Below are 16,963 nucleotides of genomic sequence, written 5' to 3' on the forward strand. Positions count from 1 at the left end.
CCGGAGCGATAGCGCGGAGCTTCGGGTGCAGCTTCGCCTGATTCCAGATTGGATACTCCTTCCACAGCATCATCCAGCCTCACTGGGAAGCAGACAGAGAATCATCAGGGCAAGGCAAGAAGTTGGAGATGATGCCAGGATCTGAAGGAGGTGATGCCATAATACAAAGAAAGGAAATTCAGGCAGGGCTGGCAGGCAGGGCACAAGGAAGATGGGCAGTTGTGCTGGACCCCATCCATCTGGCCTGCCTCTCCCTGACACCCAACACTCAGCAGGTCAAAGCTGGGCTCCTCGTCCTTGCCCCAGAGCCAGCCCCTCTCCCTGACTTCTCCAGCTCCATAAAAGGTACCCAACATCTGCCTGGTCATCCAAGTGTGGCTGGCTCATCAAGCTCCTCACCACACCCCTGCCACCCCTGTTCCCTCCATGCTCCTCCTGTCACACTCTCCAGGCCTCCACAAATGACATTTGGGACACCTCCCCCAGCCCTCAACCCTGGAAGTCTAGAGGCTATGTCAAAACACTTATTGAACCATTCTGAGAGCACAGCCTTCTTGAATTTATAGTACAATCTCCTTTAAAGGGGCCAGCAGAAAAGAACCCAGAAAAGTGCCATTTCCAAATGGGGCCATTTGAGAAATGATAGCGATTGCTCCAGAAATACTTCTCCACCCTGCTGCTGTGCCGCCAGCTCACCCGGGATTCTCTGAAGCAATGGGATGCAGAGATCTGGGAGATGGAGCCGTCCTTTCAACAGAAAGGAAAGCTGCCCGAGGAATCCTTTCATTGTGGTTTCTGCGAGACGCTGCCTTTCATCTAGGTGAGTGGTGAGTCCGAAGGAAGAGAAGTGGCTCTACTGAAGTGACGCCTCTGAAATGGATGCTGGGTATTAATGGAGCAAATGCCTCTTGGAAAGGAGGTGAAAGCTCAGCCAGAGAGAGTACTTTGCATTTGGGTGGGCGAGGGCAGAACATGCTGGAGCCCACAGAAGGGGAGGTCTGGAGAGGAAAGGGCTTGGTGCAACTGGCCCTCGGGTGCTGCTACAGAGGCCCTCGGCCCACCCTAGGGGTCACTGCCAACATTCCTACACACGGCAGCATCTCCCTGCATCTCTCTGCCTGAGGCTGCAGGAGCATGCTTGGCCCGCGTAAAAAATAAGCCAGAGTGCAGGGGAGTTACCAATGAGACCCTCAACCAATGAGGGGTAAGAGCTGGTGGATAAATGCCTCAGTTCCCTTGCCCCTCGGTGAGACAATCCTAGGTGTGTTCCACACACTCTCCAGAGGGTCCCCAGTGAGAATGGACCCAATTATTAGCGTTGCTCTCTTCCCTGTCTGGCCTCCCCACTCCCTCACAGTGCATTTTGGGATCGCATCACAGATAAACCTCATGTACCCATCTCTGTCTTAGGATCTACTTTTAGGAAGAACCAAGCTAAGACAATGGGGAAACCAGTCCAGTAGTAAGAAAGCCCCCAGCAGCCTGAGGTGTCCAAATGGGCTTCCTTCTGGCAGGTATCAGTGTCAAAGGACAGCCAATTCCAGGGCTGTGGGGAGAAAGGTAATGAGCCTCTATGAGAAGGAATTAAATAGCCTCCAGAGAAGGTGCCTTGCCAATGTAACCCTGTCAATAAAGTTTGGGTGCCCCAAAGCTTCCCAAGAGACATATGCACTCAAGAACCCTGTATTAGTAAGCTAGGGCCGCCTCTGGAGGCTAGAAATCTGAAAGCAAAGTATTGGTAGAGTCGAATTCTTCTGAGACCTCTCTCTTTCGCTTGAAGATGGCCATCTTCTCCCCGTTTCTTCATATGGTCTTTCCTCTGTGTGTGTCTGTGGCCTAATCTCCTCTTCTGATGAAGACACCAGTCCTATTGGATTAGGGCCCACCCATATGTTTTACCTTAATCCCCTCTTTAAAGGCCTTATCTATTGGGCTGGCCAAAATATTCCTTCGGTTTTTTCCATAAGATGACTCTGGTGGCACTTAATTGTCTTTAACTTCATTCAAAACAATTTTGTTAGATTGTATGTGACAGCTGTCATATCAGCATGCATTTTTAAAAAGACTTATCAAAATTGTTGAAATTTGTGTAGCAATTTTTAAAAAAAATTTTTTTAATTTTATTTATTTTTGGCTGTGTTGGGTCTTTGTTGCTGCACGCGGGTTTTCTCTAGTTGCGGCACATGGGCTTCTCATTGCGGTGGCTTCTCTTGTTGCAGAGCACAGGCTCTAGGCGCATGGGCTTCAGTAGTTGTGGCACACGGGCTCAGTAGTTGTGGCTTACAGGCTCTAGAGCTCAGGCTCAGTAGTTGTGGCACACGGGCTTAGTTGCTCCGCGGCATGTGGGATCTTCCTGGACCAGGGCTTGAAACCGTGTCTCCTGTGTTGGCGGGCGGATTCTTAATCACTGCGTCACCAGGGAAGTCCCCTGTGTAGCCATTTTAATATTGAAGATGGAAGAAAAAAAGCAACTTTTTTGGCATATTATGCTTTATTATTTCAAGAAAGGTAAAAACCAATCAAAACACAAAAAAAAGATTTGTGCAGTGTATGGAGAAGGTGCTGTGACTGATCAAACGTGTAAAAAGTGGTTTGTGAAGTTTCGTGCTGGAGATTTCTCACTGGGCGACACTCCACGGTCGGGTAGACCAGTTGAAGTTGACAGCGATTAAATCGAGACATTCACTGAAAACAATCAACGTTACACCACGCGGAAGATAGCCAACATACTCAAAATATCCAAATCAAGAGTTGAAAATCATTTGCACCAGCTTGGTTATGTGAATCGCTTTGATGTTTGGGTTCCACATAAGTTAAGCAAAAAAAACCTTCTTGACTGTATTTCCGCATGTGATTCTCTACTTACATGTAACGAAAACATTCCGTTTTCAAAACAAATTGTGACGGGCAATGAAAAGTGGATACTGTATGGTAATGTGGAACGGAAGAGATCGTGGGGCAAGCGAAATGATCCACCAGCAACCACACCAGAGGCCGGTCTTCATCCAAAGAAGGTGATGTTGTGTATATGGTGGGATTGGAAAGGAGTCCTCTATTATGAGCTCCTTCCAGAAAACCAAACGATTAATTCCAACAAGTACTGCTCCCAATTAGACCAACTGAAAGCAGCACTCGACGAAAAGCGTCCAGAATTAGTCAACAGAGAATGCATAATCTTCCATCAGGATAAGGCAAGACTGAATGTTTCTTTTATGACCAGGCAAAAACGGTTACAGCTTGGCTGGGAAGTTCTGATTCATCTGTCATATTCACCAGATATTGCACCTTCGGATTTCCATTTATTTCAGTCTTTACAAAATTCTCTTAATGGAAAAAATTTCAATTCCCTGGAAGACTGTAAAAGGCACCTAGAACAGTTCTTTGCTCAAAAAGATTAAAAGTTTTGGAAAGATGGAATTATGAAGTTGCCTGAAAAATGGCAGAAGGTAATGGAACAAAAGGGTGAATACGTTGTTCAATAAAGTTCTTGGTGAAAATGAAAAACGTGTCTTTTATTTTTACTTAAAAACCGAAGGCACTTTTTGGCCAACCCATACAAACACTCACATTCTGATGTACTAGGGTTAGGACTTCAACTCATGGACTGTGTACGAGAGGGGACACAATTCAGCTCATAACAGACCCAAGAGATGCCCACTTCCCAGCTGAACAAAGAAGGACTCTGAATCCACCACCTGTGAGGTTCCTGGATGTGACAGCTCTTGGTTAGACCGCAAAGCGACAAAGCATAATGAGGCCTGAAATGAGCCCGTCAGAAGTGAGGAGGTGGCAGGAAGGGAGGCCGTGAAGTCTAAGCCACGGCAACTATTTGACCCACCAGTGGGTTGGGTCCTTTTTTCTAGGGAAGTGAGCTCATTATGGTTAAATCTTTTTCCAGCTCCTAGTTGATTCATGAAGTGGTTTTGAATGTTGATAATCACTTCATGAATCACTGACAAACACGAGAGCCAAATACCTGGCACTTGGATTGCGATCTCTCCTGATGAGCATTCCTGTCATGACGTGGGGTGTCCCCCCTCCCAGCAACCAGGCGTGCAGATGAGAAGAGTCCTCGTTCATGTGCCGAAGTCTCCTGCTTCAGTCATTCCGCCCCAGCCATTTGTCAGGCACTGACTCACCCCAGATATTTAATGATCATTAATGAGTTACTTCTGCAAGGTTCACTTTGAAATCCTCATGACATGGGGCATGAAGGGATCAAGCATCAAGTCCTGCAACACCGTTTCCAGGGGGAGTAAAATGGTGTCTCTCAGAGCGTGTCATGGCGTCCAAAGGAGAATCTGCTTCAGCCCAGACTGCAAACGAGACATGGCCACTGCCTCAGGCAAAGTGAGAATACCTATCTCTCAGGCAGACCACAGTCCTCAAAGAAACAGAAACTGAGGGATCAGACTGGAGAGAGATACAAGAGAGCCACCACGTTGCATTTGGCTATTAGAGAGGATACTGGAGAGACACAAAAGATGCAGCCTCCAAACCTAAAATCTTCTTGAACACTTGAGACATAAAGACCAGCTGCTCAGAAGCAGAGGCAGACAGATGTTCCTACCAGACACCTGCCCACTTCTCTCCCTCATTTCGTTCTCCTCACCTCACCTGCCTGGCCACCCCTCAGAAGAGCTTCTGCAGGCACCTCTGCTGCCCTTTCCTGACAGACTGTCCTCCACAGCACTTATCACCACCCACCACCTTCTAGATCCGTCTACTGGTTTATCTTCTGTCTCCCCCACCAGTAAGTAAGCTCCACAAGGCAGGGATCTCGGTCTGTTCTGTTCTCTGCTGCAGTCCCACAACCTAAAAGAGTGCTCGGGATACAGAGTAGGTGCTTAATAAATATTTGCGGGAAAAGTGAGTGTGACAAGAACCGTGTTGAGCGTAAGGAAGAGAATCTGCAGAACGTGAAAGATGAGGAATGTTGTCTGAGTGATCGCTTCTCTCTCTACCCCTGCTGCATATTTATGGTCTTTTGAATCCTTGGTGAGGAGGAAGGGGTGCTTTGTACCCAAGTTGGTATCCAGTTCTCATGCCCCTGTGGACTCAGGCACCCTCAACATATCATGTCAAAGCCTTCGCTAAGTCTGAGGAGAAGATCTCCCTCAGATGCTGTGACAGAACCATGTTTGGGTAGATCCCACATGACTTCTGGAGTCCAGACCCTCCTGGGTCCCTCTTCTTTACAAGGCTTATTTGTGTTTGGCTGTGCTATGGGAGAATCTCTACATGCCATTCAAAATCCAATAATGGTTTTGCTGAAAAAGCCCATCCAGACTATCTACTTCCTCTTCACTGGAAAAGGAACTCCGAAGGCTCAGAGAGGGAAAGTAGTTAACCCATGTTCACACAGATCGCAGTAGAATCAGGACAGAAACCAAAGCCTTCTAATCCCCATGGTAGAGTATATGCTTCCACCCTAACCTATCCACCTACCTTCCAGAGTTGAAGAATTTAACTGTGAGGAAGGAAATAACTGAGCATCCCAACTCAGCTTGTATGTAGACTAGAAGAAACCAGGTGGGTTAGATCACAGATTTCTGGGGCCTCTGGTTTGCCTTAAAGCACCATATATTTGACATAGAAGGTGCCCTGGAGGACATCTCACCCAAGTGCCCTATCGTAAGATGGGCAAATAGGAGTTCAGAAAGTCACACAGGAAGGGAGTTAAAAGAGTTAGGGACAGACCTCCAGCCCCTGTCCTCAGTTTAGGCCATTTTTAATCTCATCTTACCAACTTGAACAGCAACTACAGATGTGGGAAGAAAAAACCTTAAGTGTCATTTTGCCCAAATGCCCATTTTCCAGATGAGGAGACTGAGGTTGAAAGGACCAGGTGAGTGTCAAAGTCTGGAGCCTAGGTCTAGACTTCCTTTCCCCACTGCCATCCTCACTGGGGGAATAAGCAGGGCCTCCAGACCATACTTTCAGGGCTGCTGAGGACACTCCCTAATGTCCATGGGCCTTGGAGTCTGGAAGATGTGGATTCCAGTCCCAGCTCTGCTCCATGCCAGCTGGGTGACCTCAAGTGAGTCACTTCACCACCTGGGCCCACAGTTTCCTCGAGTTCTTAAGTGTCTTAGAAATGTCAAAATATGACCAGCTCTGTGAATTGCCAAGCACAGAATAGGCACTCTGTGTCCGTGTCCTTTTTTCCTATGCCTTTTGCTCTCCACCTTTTATCCCATTGGGTAGTGAGATCTTCATTCCTTTAACGTAACTATTTCTGTTCGTGTTAAAATGGGAACAAAGAAGTGTCTGTAAGTCAGGGGGCATTTGAACCGGGCCTTGAAGGATGAGTGGGAATTTTCTAGGTAGACAAGCGGGGGAGAGAATTCCAGGATGATAGAATCACTTATACAAAAGCATATAGATCCGAGAAAAGGAAACCCTCACAGGAGCCTGAAGGGGAGGAAACCTGGGGTGGGGTGACTTGGCTGAGATAAGAAAAAGAAAGGTCCCTGTGGAATAGCTGTGGGAGGTCTGGAATGCCACACCCAAGAGACTTCATGGAAGTGATGGGGAAGGATGTGATGTGTTTCAGGGGAGAAATGATGAATTTCTTTAAAAGGTCACTCACTCGGGGCAGCAGCTAGAAAGATGAAGGGTTGGAAAGAGAGAAGGAGGTGAAGCAACCACTGAAGAGAGTTTTGGCAAAAGCCCAGCTGGTATACAAAGAGTCCAGGGCTTAGAAGGCCAGGGTGGAGGGTGAATGGCTGAGGCAGATGGATGGGGCCTCCCGCAGGCTGCCTGTCCCCTCTGCCCCCTCACTGTGACCTCAGAGGTGATGTCTCAAGCGGAGGGCTGTGCCCCACTCCCCAAGCCAGCAGGAGATGCCCCACAAGTGCCCTCCTTCCCTCATCACCCTCTCCCCTCACGCTTCCTGGTACCTGGCAGCCAGTCTTCCCTAGCTTTATTTTTTTTCTTTTCCTGTAATGTATCTAGCATCTCTTCTTTGTTATTTCAAAGTACCATCCAACAGAGCTCAGACTGGCATCCCTCATCCTCCCACCAGCCTCCGGAGCTCCTCCGTCGTCCCTCCAGAAACCACGGCACAAGCACTCTTCACACACAGCCTCCTCATCAACGGAGCCCTTATCTCCATCTGGTTTTCAGCTTAAAATAAGTTTCTAAAAACCCTCATCTACAAACAGCCCCCCTCTTTGCAATAATATCCAGGTTGTATTTTCAGCCATTGTCTCTTTAGACCAGGGACTGCATTTGATTAAATCACGTGGTACGTGTACTGCCGACCCCTCCCAGCCTGCATCAGCCTTTGATGGGAACTATCTTATCTGTAATCAGTTTACTGGGTTATGGACCCAAATTTCCTCTGCAAAACATCAGGCTGGGAGGCTTCGCTCACCCCTCCTCCTAGGAATGCAGCTAGGCTTTGATAAACCTGAGATTCCACTTCCTAGAACTTCAGAGTCCAACAGAGCCTTGGTTCCAATCCAACACTCACCATCCCAGGGCAAAGCTAATTTTAAGTTTTATTTCAACACACTGTAAGATGACCACGGTGTGCAGCAAGACGGAAGAGATGATTTCAACAAACAATGACTGTAAACCTACAATGTTCCAGCTGTTTAAGATGAGCATAGATTGACTTCCTGTGGCTCACATCTGGGTGGGGGCTGGGAGGAAGATTGAACAATAAATTGTTTACCATTTGATGTGATAAGTGCAATATTATGAGTATGGGAAAGGTATTCAGCTGACTTGGTGATACCTGCTCTGTGTTTTTTGTTAAAAAACACAAAGGTGGGCATTTTTTTTAATTTTAAAAAATACAGTAAAAACCCGATGCTAGTGAAGTTATGGTAAGATTTATAAGAGAGCAATGAGAAAATACACTCAAAGAATCAGAAAAGCGAGCATAACATTCCCCCCACCTCACCCCCATAATCACACTCCTAGGAATTTATCCTAAATTACAAGTCAAAAAAAAAGATACTTAAGGATGTTCAATATATTGTTTTCTAATAGAAATGGTAATTGAGACACATCAGCTCAAGGATATAGTATGTAGTTATTTAAATTAATTATGGAGACTAGTCATTAGAACTCTGGGATCTAATTTCAAGCAAAAGAAAGAACACACAAAGTTACCTTCAATAACTGCCTGTGGGGACTTCTCTGGTGGTTCAGTGGTTAAGACTCTGCACTTCCAATGCAGGGGGCACGGGTTTGATCCCTGGTCAGGGCACTAAGATTCCACATGCCGTGGGGTGTGGCCAAAAAGTGTGAAAAAAAAAAACCTGCCTGTGGATTCTGCACTCAATGTCCTCACCTTCTACTGGGTTTCGCTTTGAACACCAGTAGTCTGAAGGGTCCTTCTCTCCATGCTCCCATTGAACTCTCAGAACAACCCTGTGACTCTGATATTGTGCTCCCATCTTATAGATAAGGTAATGAGGCTCAGAGAGGCTTAAATGACAGGCACGCAACATCTAAATCAAGGAGTTCTAACCTAGGTCTCCTAACTCCACATCCAGGACTCTTTCCTGATTTCCATCATCTAGCCAGGTCTGAGGACCAGGAAGAACCACTAATGCAGTGGTGGGCAGTGAGATATTGGGACCATCTGTCTGCTGCCGGAAAAGGCCATGAAGAAGGCCACAACTCCTCACAAGAACACCTGGATGTGTCTTTGTCCCAAGACATCTGAGCCGGCCAGTGGGGATGGAGAGGGTGCCTTTTCCAGCCAAACCACAGCTGCTAAAGATGAGCTTGCTGATAGGAAAAGCATGTAACCAACATGCATCAATTTATGCAACTATATGTCAGGGCTAGGCAATGGGAGGCAGGGACAGAGGGACAGAAATAACCATCTTTGCTGCCCCGTTGCTGAGTAACCACCAAAAGCAGGCATTTAAGAGTGTGTTCATCCATTCATCCATTGATGGACACTTAGATTGTTTCTACATCTTGGCTATTGTAAATAATGCTGTAATGAACACTTAGGAGCACAGATATATCTTTGAGATCCTGACTTCCATTCTTTGGGACAAATACCCAGAAGTGGACTTGCTGGATCATATGTAGCTCTCTTTTTAATTTTTTGAAGAACCTCCATACTATTTTTCATAGCAGCTGCACCATTTTACATTCCCAACCACAAGGGTTCCAATTTCTAAATGCATACAAAGGAATATTATTTGGCCTTGAAAAATAAGGAAATCCTGCCATGTGAGACAAAATGAACACAACTTGAGGTTGTGCTAAGTGAAATAAGCCAGCCACAGAAAGACAAATACTGTATAATTCCACTTATACGAGGCATCTAAAATAGTCAAACTCAGAGAAGCAGAGAGCAGAATGGTGGTTTCCAGAGGCTGGGGGAGAGGGAAATGGGGAGTTGCCATTCAACAGGTATAAGGATTCAGTTAAGCAAGACAAATAACTTCTAGAGCTCTGCCATACGACATCGTGCCCATAATTAACAATACCATATTGTACACTTCAAACTTTAAGAGAGTAGATCTCATGTTGTGTTCTTATCATATGCACAAAAAACCAGAGTACGTACATCCGAGTTAGGTAGACACCTAGACACCTGGGCTTACCTCTGTTTTCCCCTTCACTTGCTGTGGTGACCTTGGGCAAGTCCATCAATCGCTCTGTGTCTCTGTCTCCTCATCTGGAAAATAAGGAGAATAATAGTACTTACCTCACAGAATTATCATGAAGTTCAATGTTTTTCTGATATTAATAAGCTTAGAACAGTTCCTAGAATATACTAGGACAGACATCATCTTAAGTGCTATATATCCACTTCTCAACTTATCCTCAAGACTCCCTGTAAGGAAGAAACTGTGATTTCCATTTTACAGGTGAGGAGACTGAGGCTGTGGGAGCTTAAGGTTATTTGCAGCAGCACATGCATGAGGGACCAGTGAATGGCATCGACAGTAGGCCCTGCCAAAGTATGGAGAAGGAAGAGATCCTGCTGGCTATGTATCCCTGGAAGGCTTCCTGAAGGAGATGGCATGGCATCTGAGCTTTAAAGAACATGGAAGATGTGAAACAATGTTTTGAGTTGCTGATGGTGGGGACAAAGCACAGTGTTGAGAGGATGGATGGAAGTTCAAGAATAAAGAGACCAGTAGAATAGGCCTATTCTGTCCTGGGCCTCGAATGCCTGGCCAAGGTGTCTGAAGATGCTTCCTTGGCAATGGTGAGTCAGAAAGGCTGTGGGGCAGGAGTGGAAACAGTGTGTAAGGACGATCATCCATTCACCTGGTCAACATGGGTCCATCAGGAACCCACTTCAAGTGCCAGTTTATACCCCTGACCTCTCTCTCCACCATTCCCTCCTCTGAACAGGCTCTGAGTGAGGCTGAAGGCAGAAACCAATGAGACACAGTCCCAGCAGTCAAGGATGCCCTGCTCTAGCCCAGCACTTCTTAGACTTTTAATGTGCATCTGAATCCACCCCCCACGGAGTTTATTACAAACAGATTCTGATTCAGTAAGTCTGGGGTGGGGCCTGCGAATCTGAATTTCTAACAAGCTCCCAGGTGATGCTGATCACTGGACCATGCTTGGAGTAATAAGAGTCTAATGTGTTTGTTCCCTTTCTAGTTTCATAGTTGTAATCCCAACAAGTAGCACAATGCCTGGTCCAAAGCGGGTGCTTCATACAACATGTGTTAAATTGAAAAATCTTAATCACTTTTACTCCTGTTACCACCGAGTTTGATTAAGGAGATCACCGTCCTCCCAACACACACACACACCCACACACACACACACACACCCACACACACACACGTCAGTGGCCATTTCGTCTTCTTTGGCACATCATCCCACAACCTAACTAGTAGAATTCAACATCCCTTTTCCAATCTATCACACTGTCTTTATGAATGACTTTAAACCCTTGGGCTCTTTTTTTTTTGTTACACAAATGATGCATGTTTATTGAAAAAAACAGAGGAAAAATGAGCAAAAAGAAGAAGAAACTGTGACCTGATACACACCCTTTCTGACTCTGTATGTGTTACAGGATGGAACATTCATTCCATTGGGATTTTAATTATCTTAAACTATGAAGGATAATTTCCCATGTCAAAAATATCATTTTAATGGTTACATAACATTTCATTATTTTAAATTTTCATAGAGCACACGTTTCACTGATGTAAAATATAGTGACCTTAAAAAATAGGAAACAAGGTCCATACTGAATGACCAAATGAAGAATGTACAGACAAAATGTTACAATGCCTATGATTTGCTTTAAAATCATCCAGTGAGTGGGGAAGCAGGAGACAACAGAGCCAGATCAGGATGAGCCATATGTAGGTCATTGTTAGACTGGCCTGCATTACACAACCCTCTCACTTTTACATGTGTTGGTAACTTTCCATAATAAAAGTTTTAAAATAAAAGCAAGGTCCAAATGAGGTCTAGGAACATGTGCATGCTGTTATATTTTAAAAGCATAAAAAACAAGAACCTACTGTATAGCACAGGGAACTCTGCTCAACGTTATGTGGCAGCCTGGATGGGAGGGGAGTCTGGGGGAGAATGGATACATGCATATGTATGGCCGAGTCACTATGCTGTGCACATGAAACTATCACAACATTGTTAATCGGCTATACTCCAATATAAAATAAAAGTTTTTTAAAAAGTACATAACTTCCATGATTTTTTCTGGTCACTAAGATTTAAAACTCAAATTTATCTAGATTATTTGTATTAATTTTTTTAATACATCTTTATTGGAGTATAATTGTTTCACAATACCGTGTTAGTTTCTGTCGCACAACAAAGCGAATCACCCATATGCATACACATGTCCCCATATCCCCTCCCTCTTGAGCCTCCCTCCCATCCTCCCTATCCCACCCCTCTAGGTCATTGCAAAGCACCAAGCTTATCTCCCTGTGCTATGCTGCTGCTTCCCACCAGCCAACTATTTTACATTCGGTAGTGTATATATGTCGATGCTACTCTCACTTCGCCCCAGCTTCGCCCTCCCACCCCATGTCATCAAGTCCATTCTCTATGTCTACCTCTTTATTCCTGCCCTGCCACTAGGTTCATCAGTACCATTTTGGGGTTTTTTTTAGATTCCATATATATGCGTTAGCATACGGTATTTGTTTTTCTCTTTCTGACTTACTTCACTCTGTATGACAGACTCTAGGTCCATCCATCTCACTACAAATAACTCAATTTCATTTCTTTTTATGACTGAGTAATATTCCATTGTATATATGTGTCACATCTTCCTTATCCATTCATCTGTCGATGGACATTTAGGTTGCTTCCATGTCTTGGCTATTGTAAATAGTGCTGCAATGAACATTGTGGTGCATGTCTCTTTTTGAATTATGGTTTTCTCAGGGTATATGCCCAGTAGTGGGATTGCAGGGTCATATGGTAGTTCTATTTTTAGTTTTTTAAGGAAACTCCATACTGTTTTCCATAGTGATTATATCAATTTACATTCCCACCAACAGTGTAGGAGGGTTCCCTTTTCACCACACCCTTTCCAGCATTTATTGTTTCTAGCTCTTTTGATAATGGCCATTCTGACCAGCATGAGGTGATACCTCTTTGTAGTTTTGATTTGCATTTCTCTAATAATTAGTGATGTGGAGCATCTTTTCATGTGCCTCTTGGCCATCTGTATGTCTTCCTTGGTAGGTTAACTGACTGTTTGTTTTTTTGATATTGAGCTCCATGAGCTGTTTGTATATTTTGGAGATTAATCCTTAGTCTGTTGTTTCATTTGCAAATATTTTCTCCCATTCTGAGGGTTGTCTTTTTGTCTTGTTTATGGTTTCTTTTGCTATGCAAAAGCTTTTAAGTCCCATTTGTTTATTTTAGTTTTTATTTCTGTTACTCTAGGAGATGGGTCAAAAAAGATCTTGCTGTGGTTTATGTCAAAGAGTGTTTTTCCTATGTTTTCCTCTAAAAGTTTTAGAGTGTCTGGTCTTACATTTAAGTCTTTAATCCATTTGGAGTTTATTTTTGTGTATGGTGTCAGGTAGTGTTCTAATTTCATTCTTTTACATGTAGCTGTCCAGTTTTCAAAGCACCACTTATTGAAGAGGCTATCTTTTCTCCATTGTATGTTCCTGCCTCCTTTGTCGTAAATTAGGTGCCCATATGTGTGTAGGTTTATCTCTGGTCATTCTATCCTGTACCATTGATCTATATATCTGTTTTTGTGCCAGTACCATACTGTCTTGATTACTGTAGCTTTGTGGTAGAGCTTGAAGTCAGGGAGCCTGATTCCTCCACCTCCATTTTTCTTTCTCAAGATCGCTTTGGCTATTCAGGGTCTTTTGTGTTTCCACATGAATTGTAAGATTTTTTGTTCTAATTCTGTGAAGAATGCCATTGGTACTTTGATAGGGATTGCACTGAATCTGTAGATTGCCTTGGGCAGTATAGTCATTTTCACAGTATTGATTCTTCCAATCCAAGAACATGGTATATTTCTCCATCTGTTTACGTCATCTTTGATTTCTTTCATCAGTGTTTTATAGTTTTCTGAGTACAAGTCTTTCGCCTCCTTAGGGAGGTTTATTCTGAAGTATTTTCTTCTTTTTGTTGCAATGTTAAATGGGAGTGTTTCCTTAATTTCTCTTTCTGATTTTTTGTTGTTGGTGTATAGGAATGCCAGAGATTTCTGTGCATTAATTTTGTATCCTGCAACCTTACCAAATTCATTGATTAGTTCTAGTAGTCTTCTCGTGGCATCTTTAGGATTTTCTATGTATAGTATCATGTCATTGGCAAATAGTGACAGTTTTACTTCTTCTTTTCCAATTTGTATTCCTTTTATTTCTTTTTCTTCTCTGATTGCCATGGCTAGGACTTCCAAAACTATGTTGAATAAGAGTGGCAAGAGTGGACATCCTTGTCTTGTTCCTGATACTAGTGGAAATGCTTTCAGTTTTTCACCATTGAGTATGACGCTTGCTGTGGGTTTGTCATATATGGCCTTTATTATGTTGAGGGAGGTTCCCTCTATGCCAATTTTCTGGAGAGTTTTTATCATAAATAGGTGTTGAATTTTGTCAAAAGCTTTTTCTGCATCTATTGCAGTGATCATATGGTTTTTATTCCTTAGTTAATGTGGTGTATCACATTGACTGATTTGCGTATACTGAAGAATCCTTGCATCCCTGGGATAAATCCCACTTGATCACGGTGTATGATCCTTTTAATGTGCTGTTGGATTCTGTTTGCTAGTATTTTGTTCAGGATTTTTGCATCTATGTTCATCAGTGATATTGGTCTATAATTTTCTTTTTTTGTGAGATCTTTTTCTGGTTTCGGTATCAGGGTGATGGTGGCTTCGTAGAATGAATTTGGGAGTGTTTCTCCCTCTGCAATTTTTTGGAAGAGTTTGAGAAGGATCGGTGTTAGCTCTTCTCTAAATGTTTAAGAAAATGCACCTGTGAAGCCATCTGATCCTGGACTTTTGTTTGCTGGAAGATTTTTAATTATGGTTTCAATTTCATTACTTGTGATAGGTCTGTTTATATTTTCTAATTCTTCCTGGTTCAATCTTGGAAAATTGTACCTTTCCAAGAATTTGTCCATTTCTTCGTGGTTGTCCATTTTATTGGCATAGAGTTGTTTTTAATAGTCTCTTATAATCCTTTGTATTTCTGCAGTGTCAGTTGTGATTTCTCCTTTTTTATTTCCAATTTTATTGATTTGCATCCTCTCCCTTTTTTTCTTGATGAGTCTGGCTAAGGGTTTATCAATTTTGTTTATCTTCTCAAAGAACCAGCTTTTAGTTTTATTGATCTTTGCTATTGTTTTCTTCATTTCTATTTCATTTACTTCTGCTCTGATCTTTATGATTTCTTTCCTTCTGCTGACTTTGGGTTTTCTTTGTTCTTCTTTCTCTAGTTGTTTTAAGTGTAGGGTTAGACTGTTTATTTGAGATTTTTCTTGTTTCTTGAGGTGAGATTGAATTGCTATGAACTTTCTTATGATCAAAAGAAAACTCCAGCTTTCTTTTGATTTCCATTTGCATGGAATATCTTTTCCCATCCCTTCACTTTCAGTCTGTATGTGTCCCTAGGTCTGAAATGGGTCTCTTGTAGACAGCATATATATGGGTCTTGTATTTGTATCCATTCAGCCAGTCTGTGTCTTTTGGTTGGGGCATTTAATCCCTTTACATTCAAGGTTATTATCAATATGTATGTTCCTATTACCATTTTCTTAATTGTTTTGGGTTTGTTTTTGTGGGTCTTTTTCTTCTCTTGTGTCTCCTGCTCAGAGAAGTTTCTTTAGCATTTGTTGTAAAGCTGGTTTGGTGGTGCTGAATTCTCTTAGCTTTTCCTTGTCTGAAAAGCTTTTGACTTCTCTATTGAATCTGAATGAGCTCCTTGCTGGGTAGAGTAATCTTGGTTGTAGGTTTTTCTCCTTCATCACTTTAAGTATATCCTGTGACTCCCTTCTGGCCTGCAGAATTTCCACTGAAAAATCAGCTGATAACCTTATGAGGATTCCTTTGTATGTTATTTTTTGTTTTTCCCTTGCTGCTTTTAATGTTTTTTCTTTGAATTTAATTTTTGTTAGTTTGCTTAATATGTGTCTTGGTGTGTATTTCCTAGGGTTTATCCTGTATGGACTCTGTGCTTCCTGGACTTGGGTGACTATTTCCTTTCCCATGTTAGGGAAGTTTTCCCCTATAATCTCTTCAAATATTTTCTCAGACTCTTTCTTTTTCTCTTCTTCTTCTGGGACCCCTATATTTCGAATGTTGGTGCATATAATGTTGTCCCAGAGGTCTCTGAGATTGTCTTCAATTCTTTTCATTCTTTTTTCTTTATTCTGCTCTTCAGCAGTTATTTCCACCATTTTGTCTTCCAGCTCACTTATTCGTTCTTCTGCCTCAGTTATTCTGTTATTGATTCCTTCTAGTATATTTTTCATTTCAGTTTTTGTGTTGTTCATCTCTGTTTGTTCTTTAGTTCTTCTAGATCTTTGTTAAAGATTTTTTGTATTTTCTCAATCCGTGCTTCCACTCTATTTCCAAGATTCTGGATCATCTTTAGTATCATTACTCTGAATTCTTTTTCAGGTAAATTGCCTATTTCCTCTTCATTTATTTGATCTTGTAGGCTTTTTACCTTGCTCCTTTATCTGTGACATATTTTTTTGCCTTCTCTTTTTTTTTTTTAATGATTGGGATTGCATTCCTGTTTTACTGGTTGTTTGGCCTGAGGCTTCCAACACTGGAGTTTGTAGGCTATTGGGTAGAGCTGGGTCTTGGTGCTGAGATGAGGAACTCTGTGAGACCTCACTCCGATGAAGAGTCCCTGGGGTCTGAGGTTCTCTGTTAGTCCAGTGGTTCGGACTTGGAGCTTCCACTGCAGGAGCTTCTGCCTGACCCTGGGCTTGCGAATCAAGATCCCACAAGCTGCGTGGGGCAACGGAAAAAAAAAAGAGAGAGAACAATAACGAAGTAAAAAATGAAATTAGACTAGGAAACTAACAGATATGTTAGAAAGAAAGTAAAAATAAAAATATAGATGAATCAACAACTGGAAGATACATCAGTACCACAATATTAAAAAAGAGGAGGAGGAAAAAGAAAAAGAAAAAAAAAAAAGGGCGGGGCGGGGGGGGCCTTGGCTGTGGAGGGTGGGGCCTAAGCAAGGGTGAGGTTTGGGCAGTGGGCAGGACCAATGCTCAGTACCCACAGGGTTGGAAAAGGCCCTGGGGGCTGTGAGGGGTGGGGCTTAGGCTCAAGGAACAGAAGGGGCCCAGGTGTGCCCTCCACCCCTGGTCTCAGAGGGCAGGGGACCTCACCTGGGAGCCCAGCAGGCTTCCTGGGCTCGAGTTGGCGGGGTAAACGCCCTCCTCTCCTCTCCCGCTCTTCCTGGGGTCTGGGAGGGCCCCTCTCACCTGCCTCTCCTGATCTCCTGGGCCTCCCTCCTATGCCCCCAGGACCAATGTG

Source organism: Balaenoptera musculus, chromosome 19, assembly GCF_009873245.2.
Source record: "Balaenoptera musculus isolate JJ_BM4_2016_0621 chromosome 19, mBalMus1.pri.v3, whole genome shotgun sequence".
Lineage (NCBI taxonomy): Eukaryota > Metazoa > Chordata > Mammalia > Artiodactyla > Balaenopteridae > Balaenoptera > Balaenoptera musculus.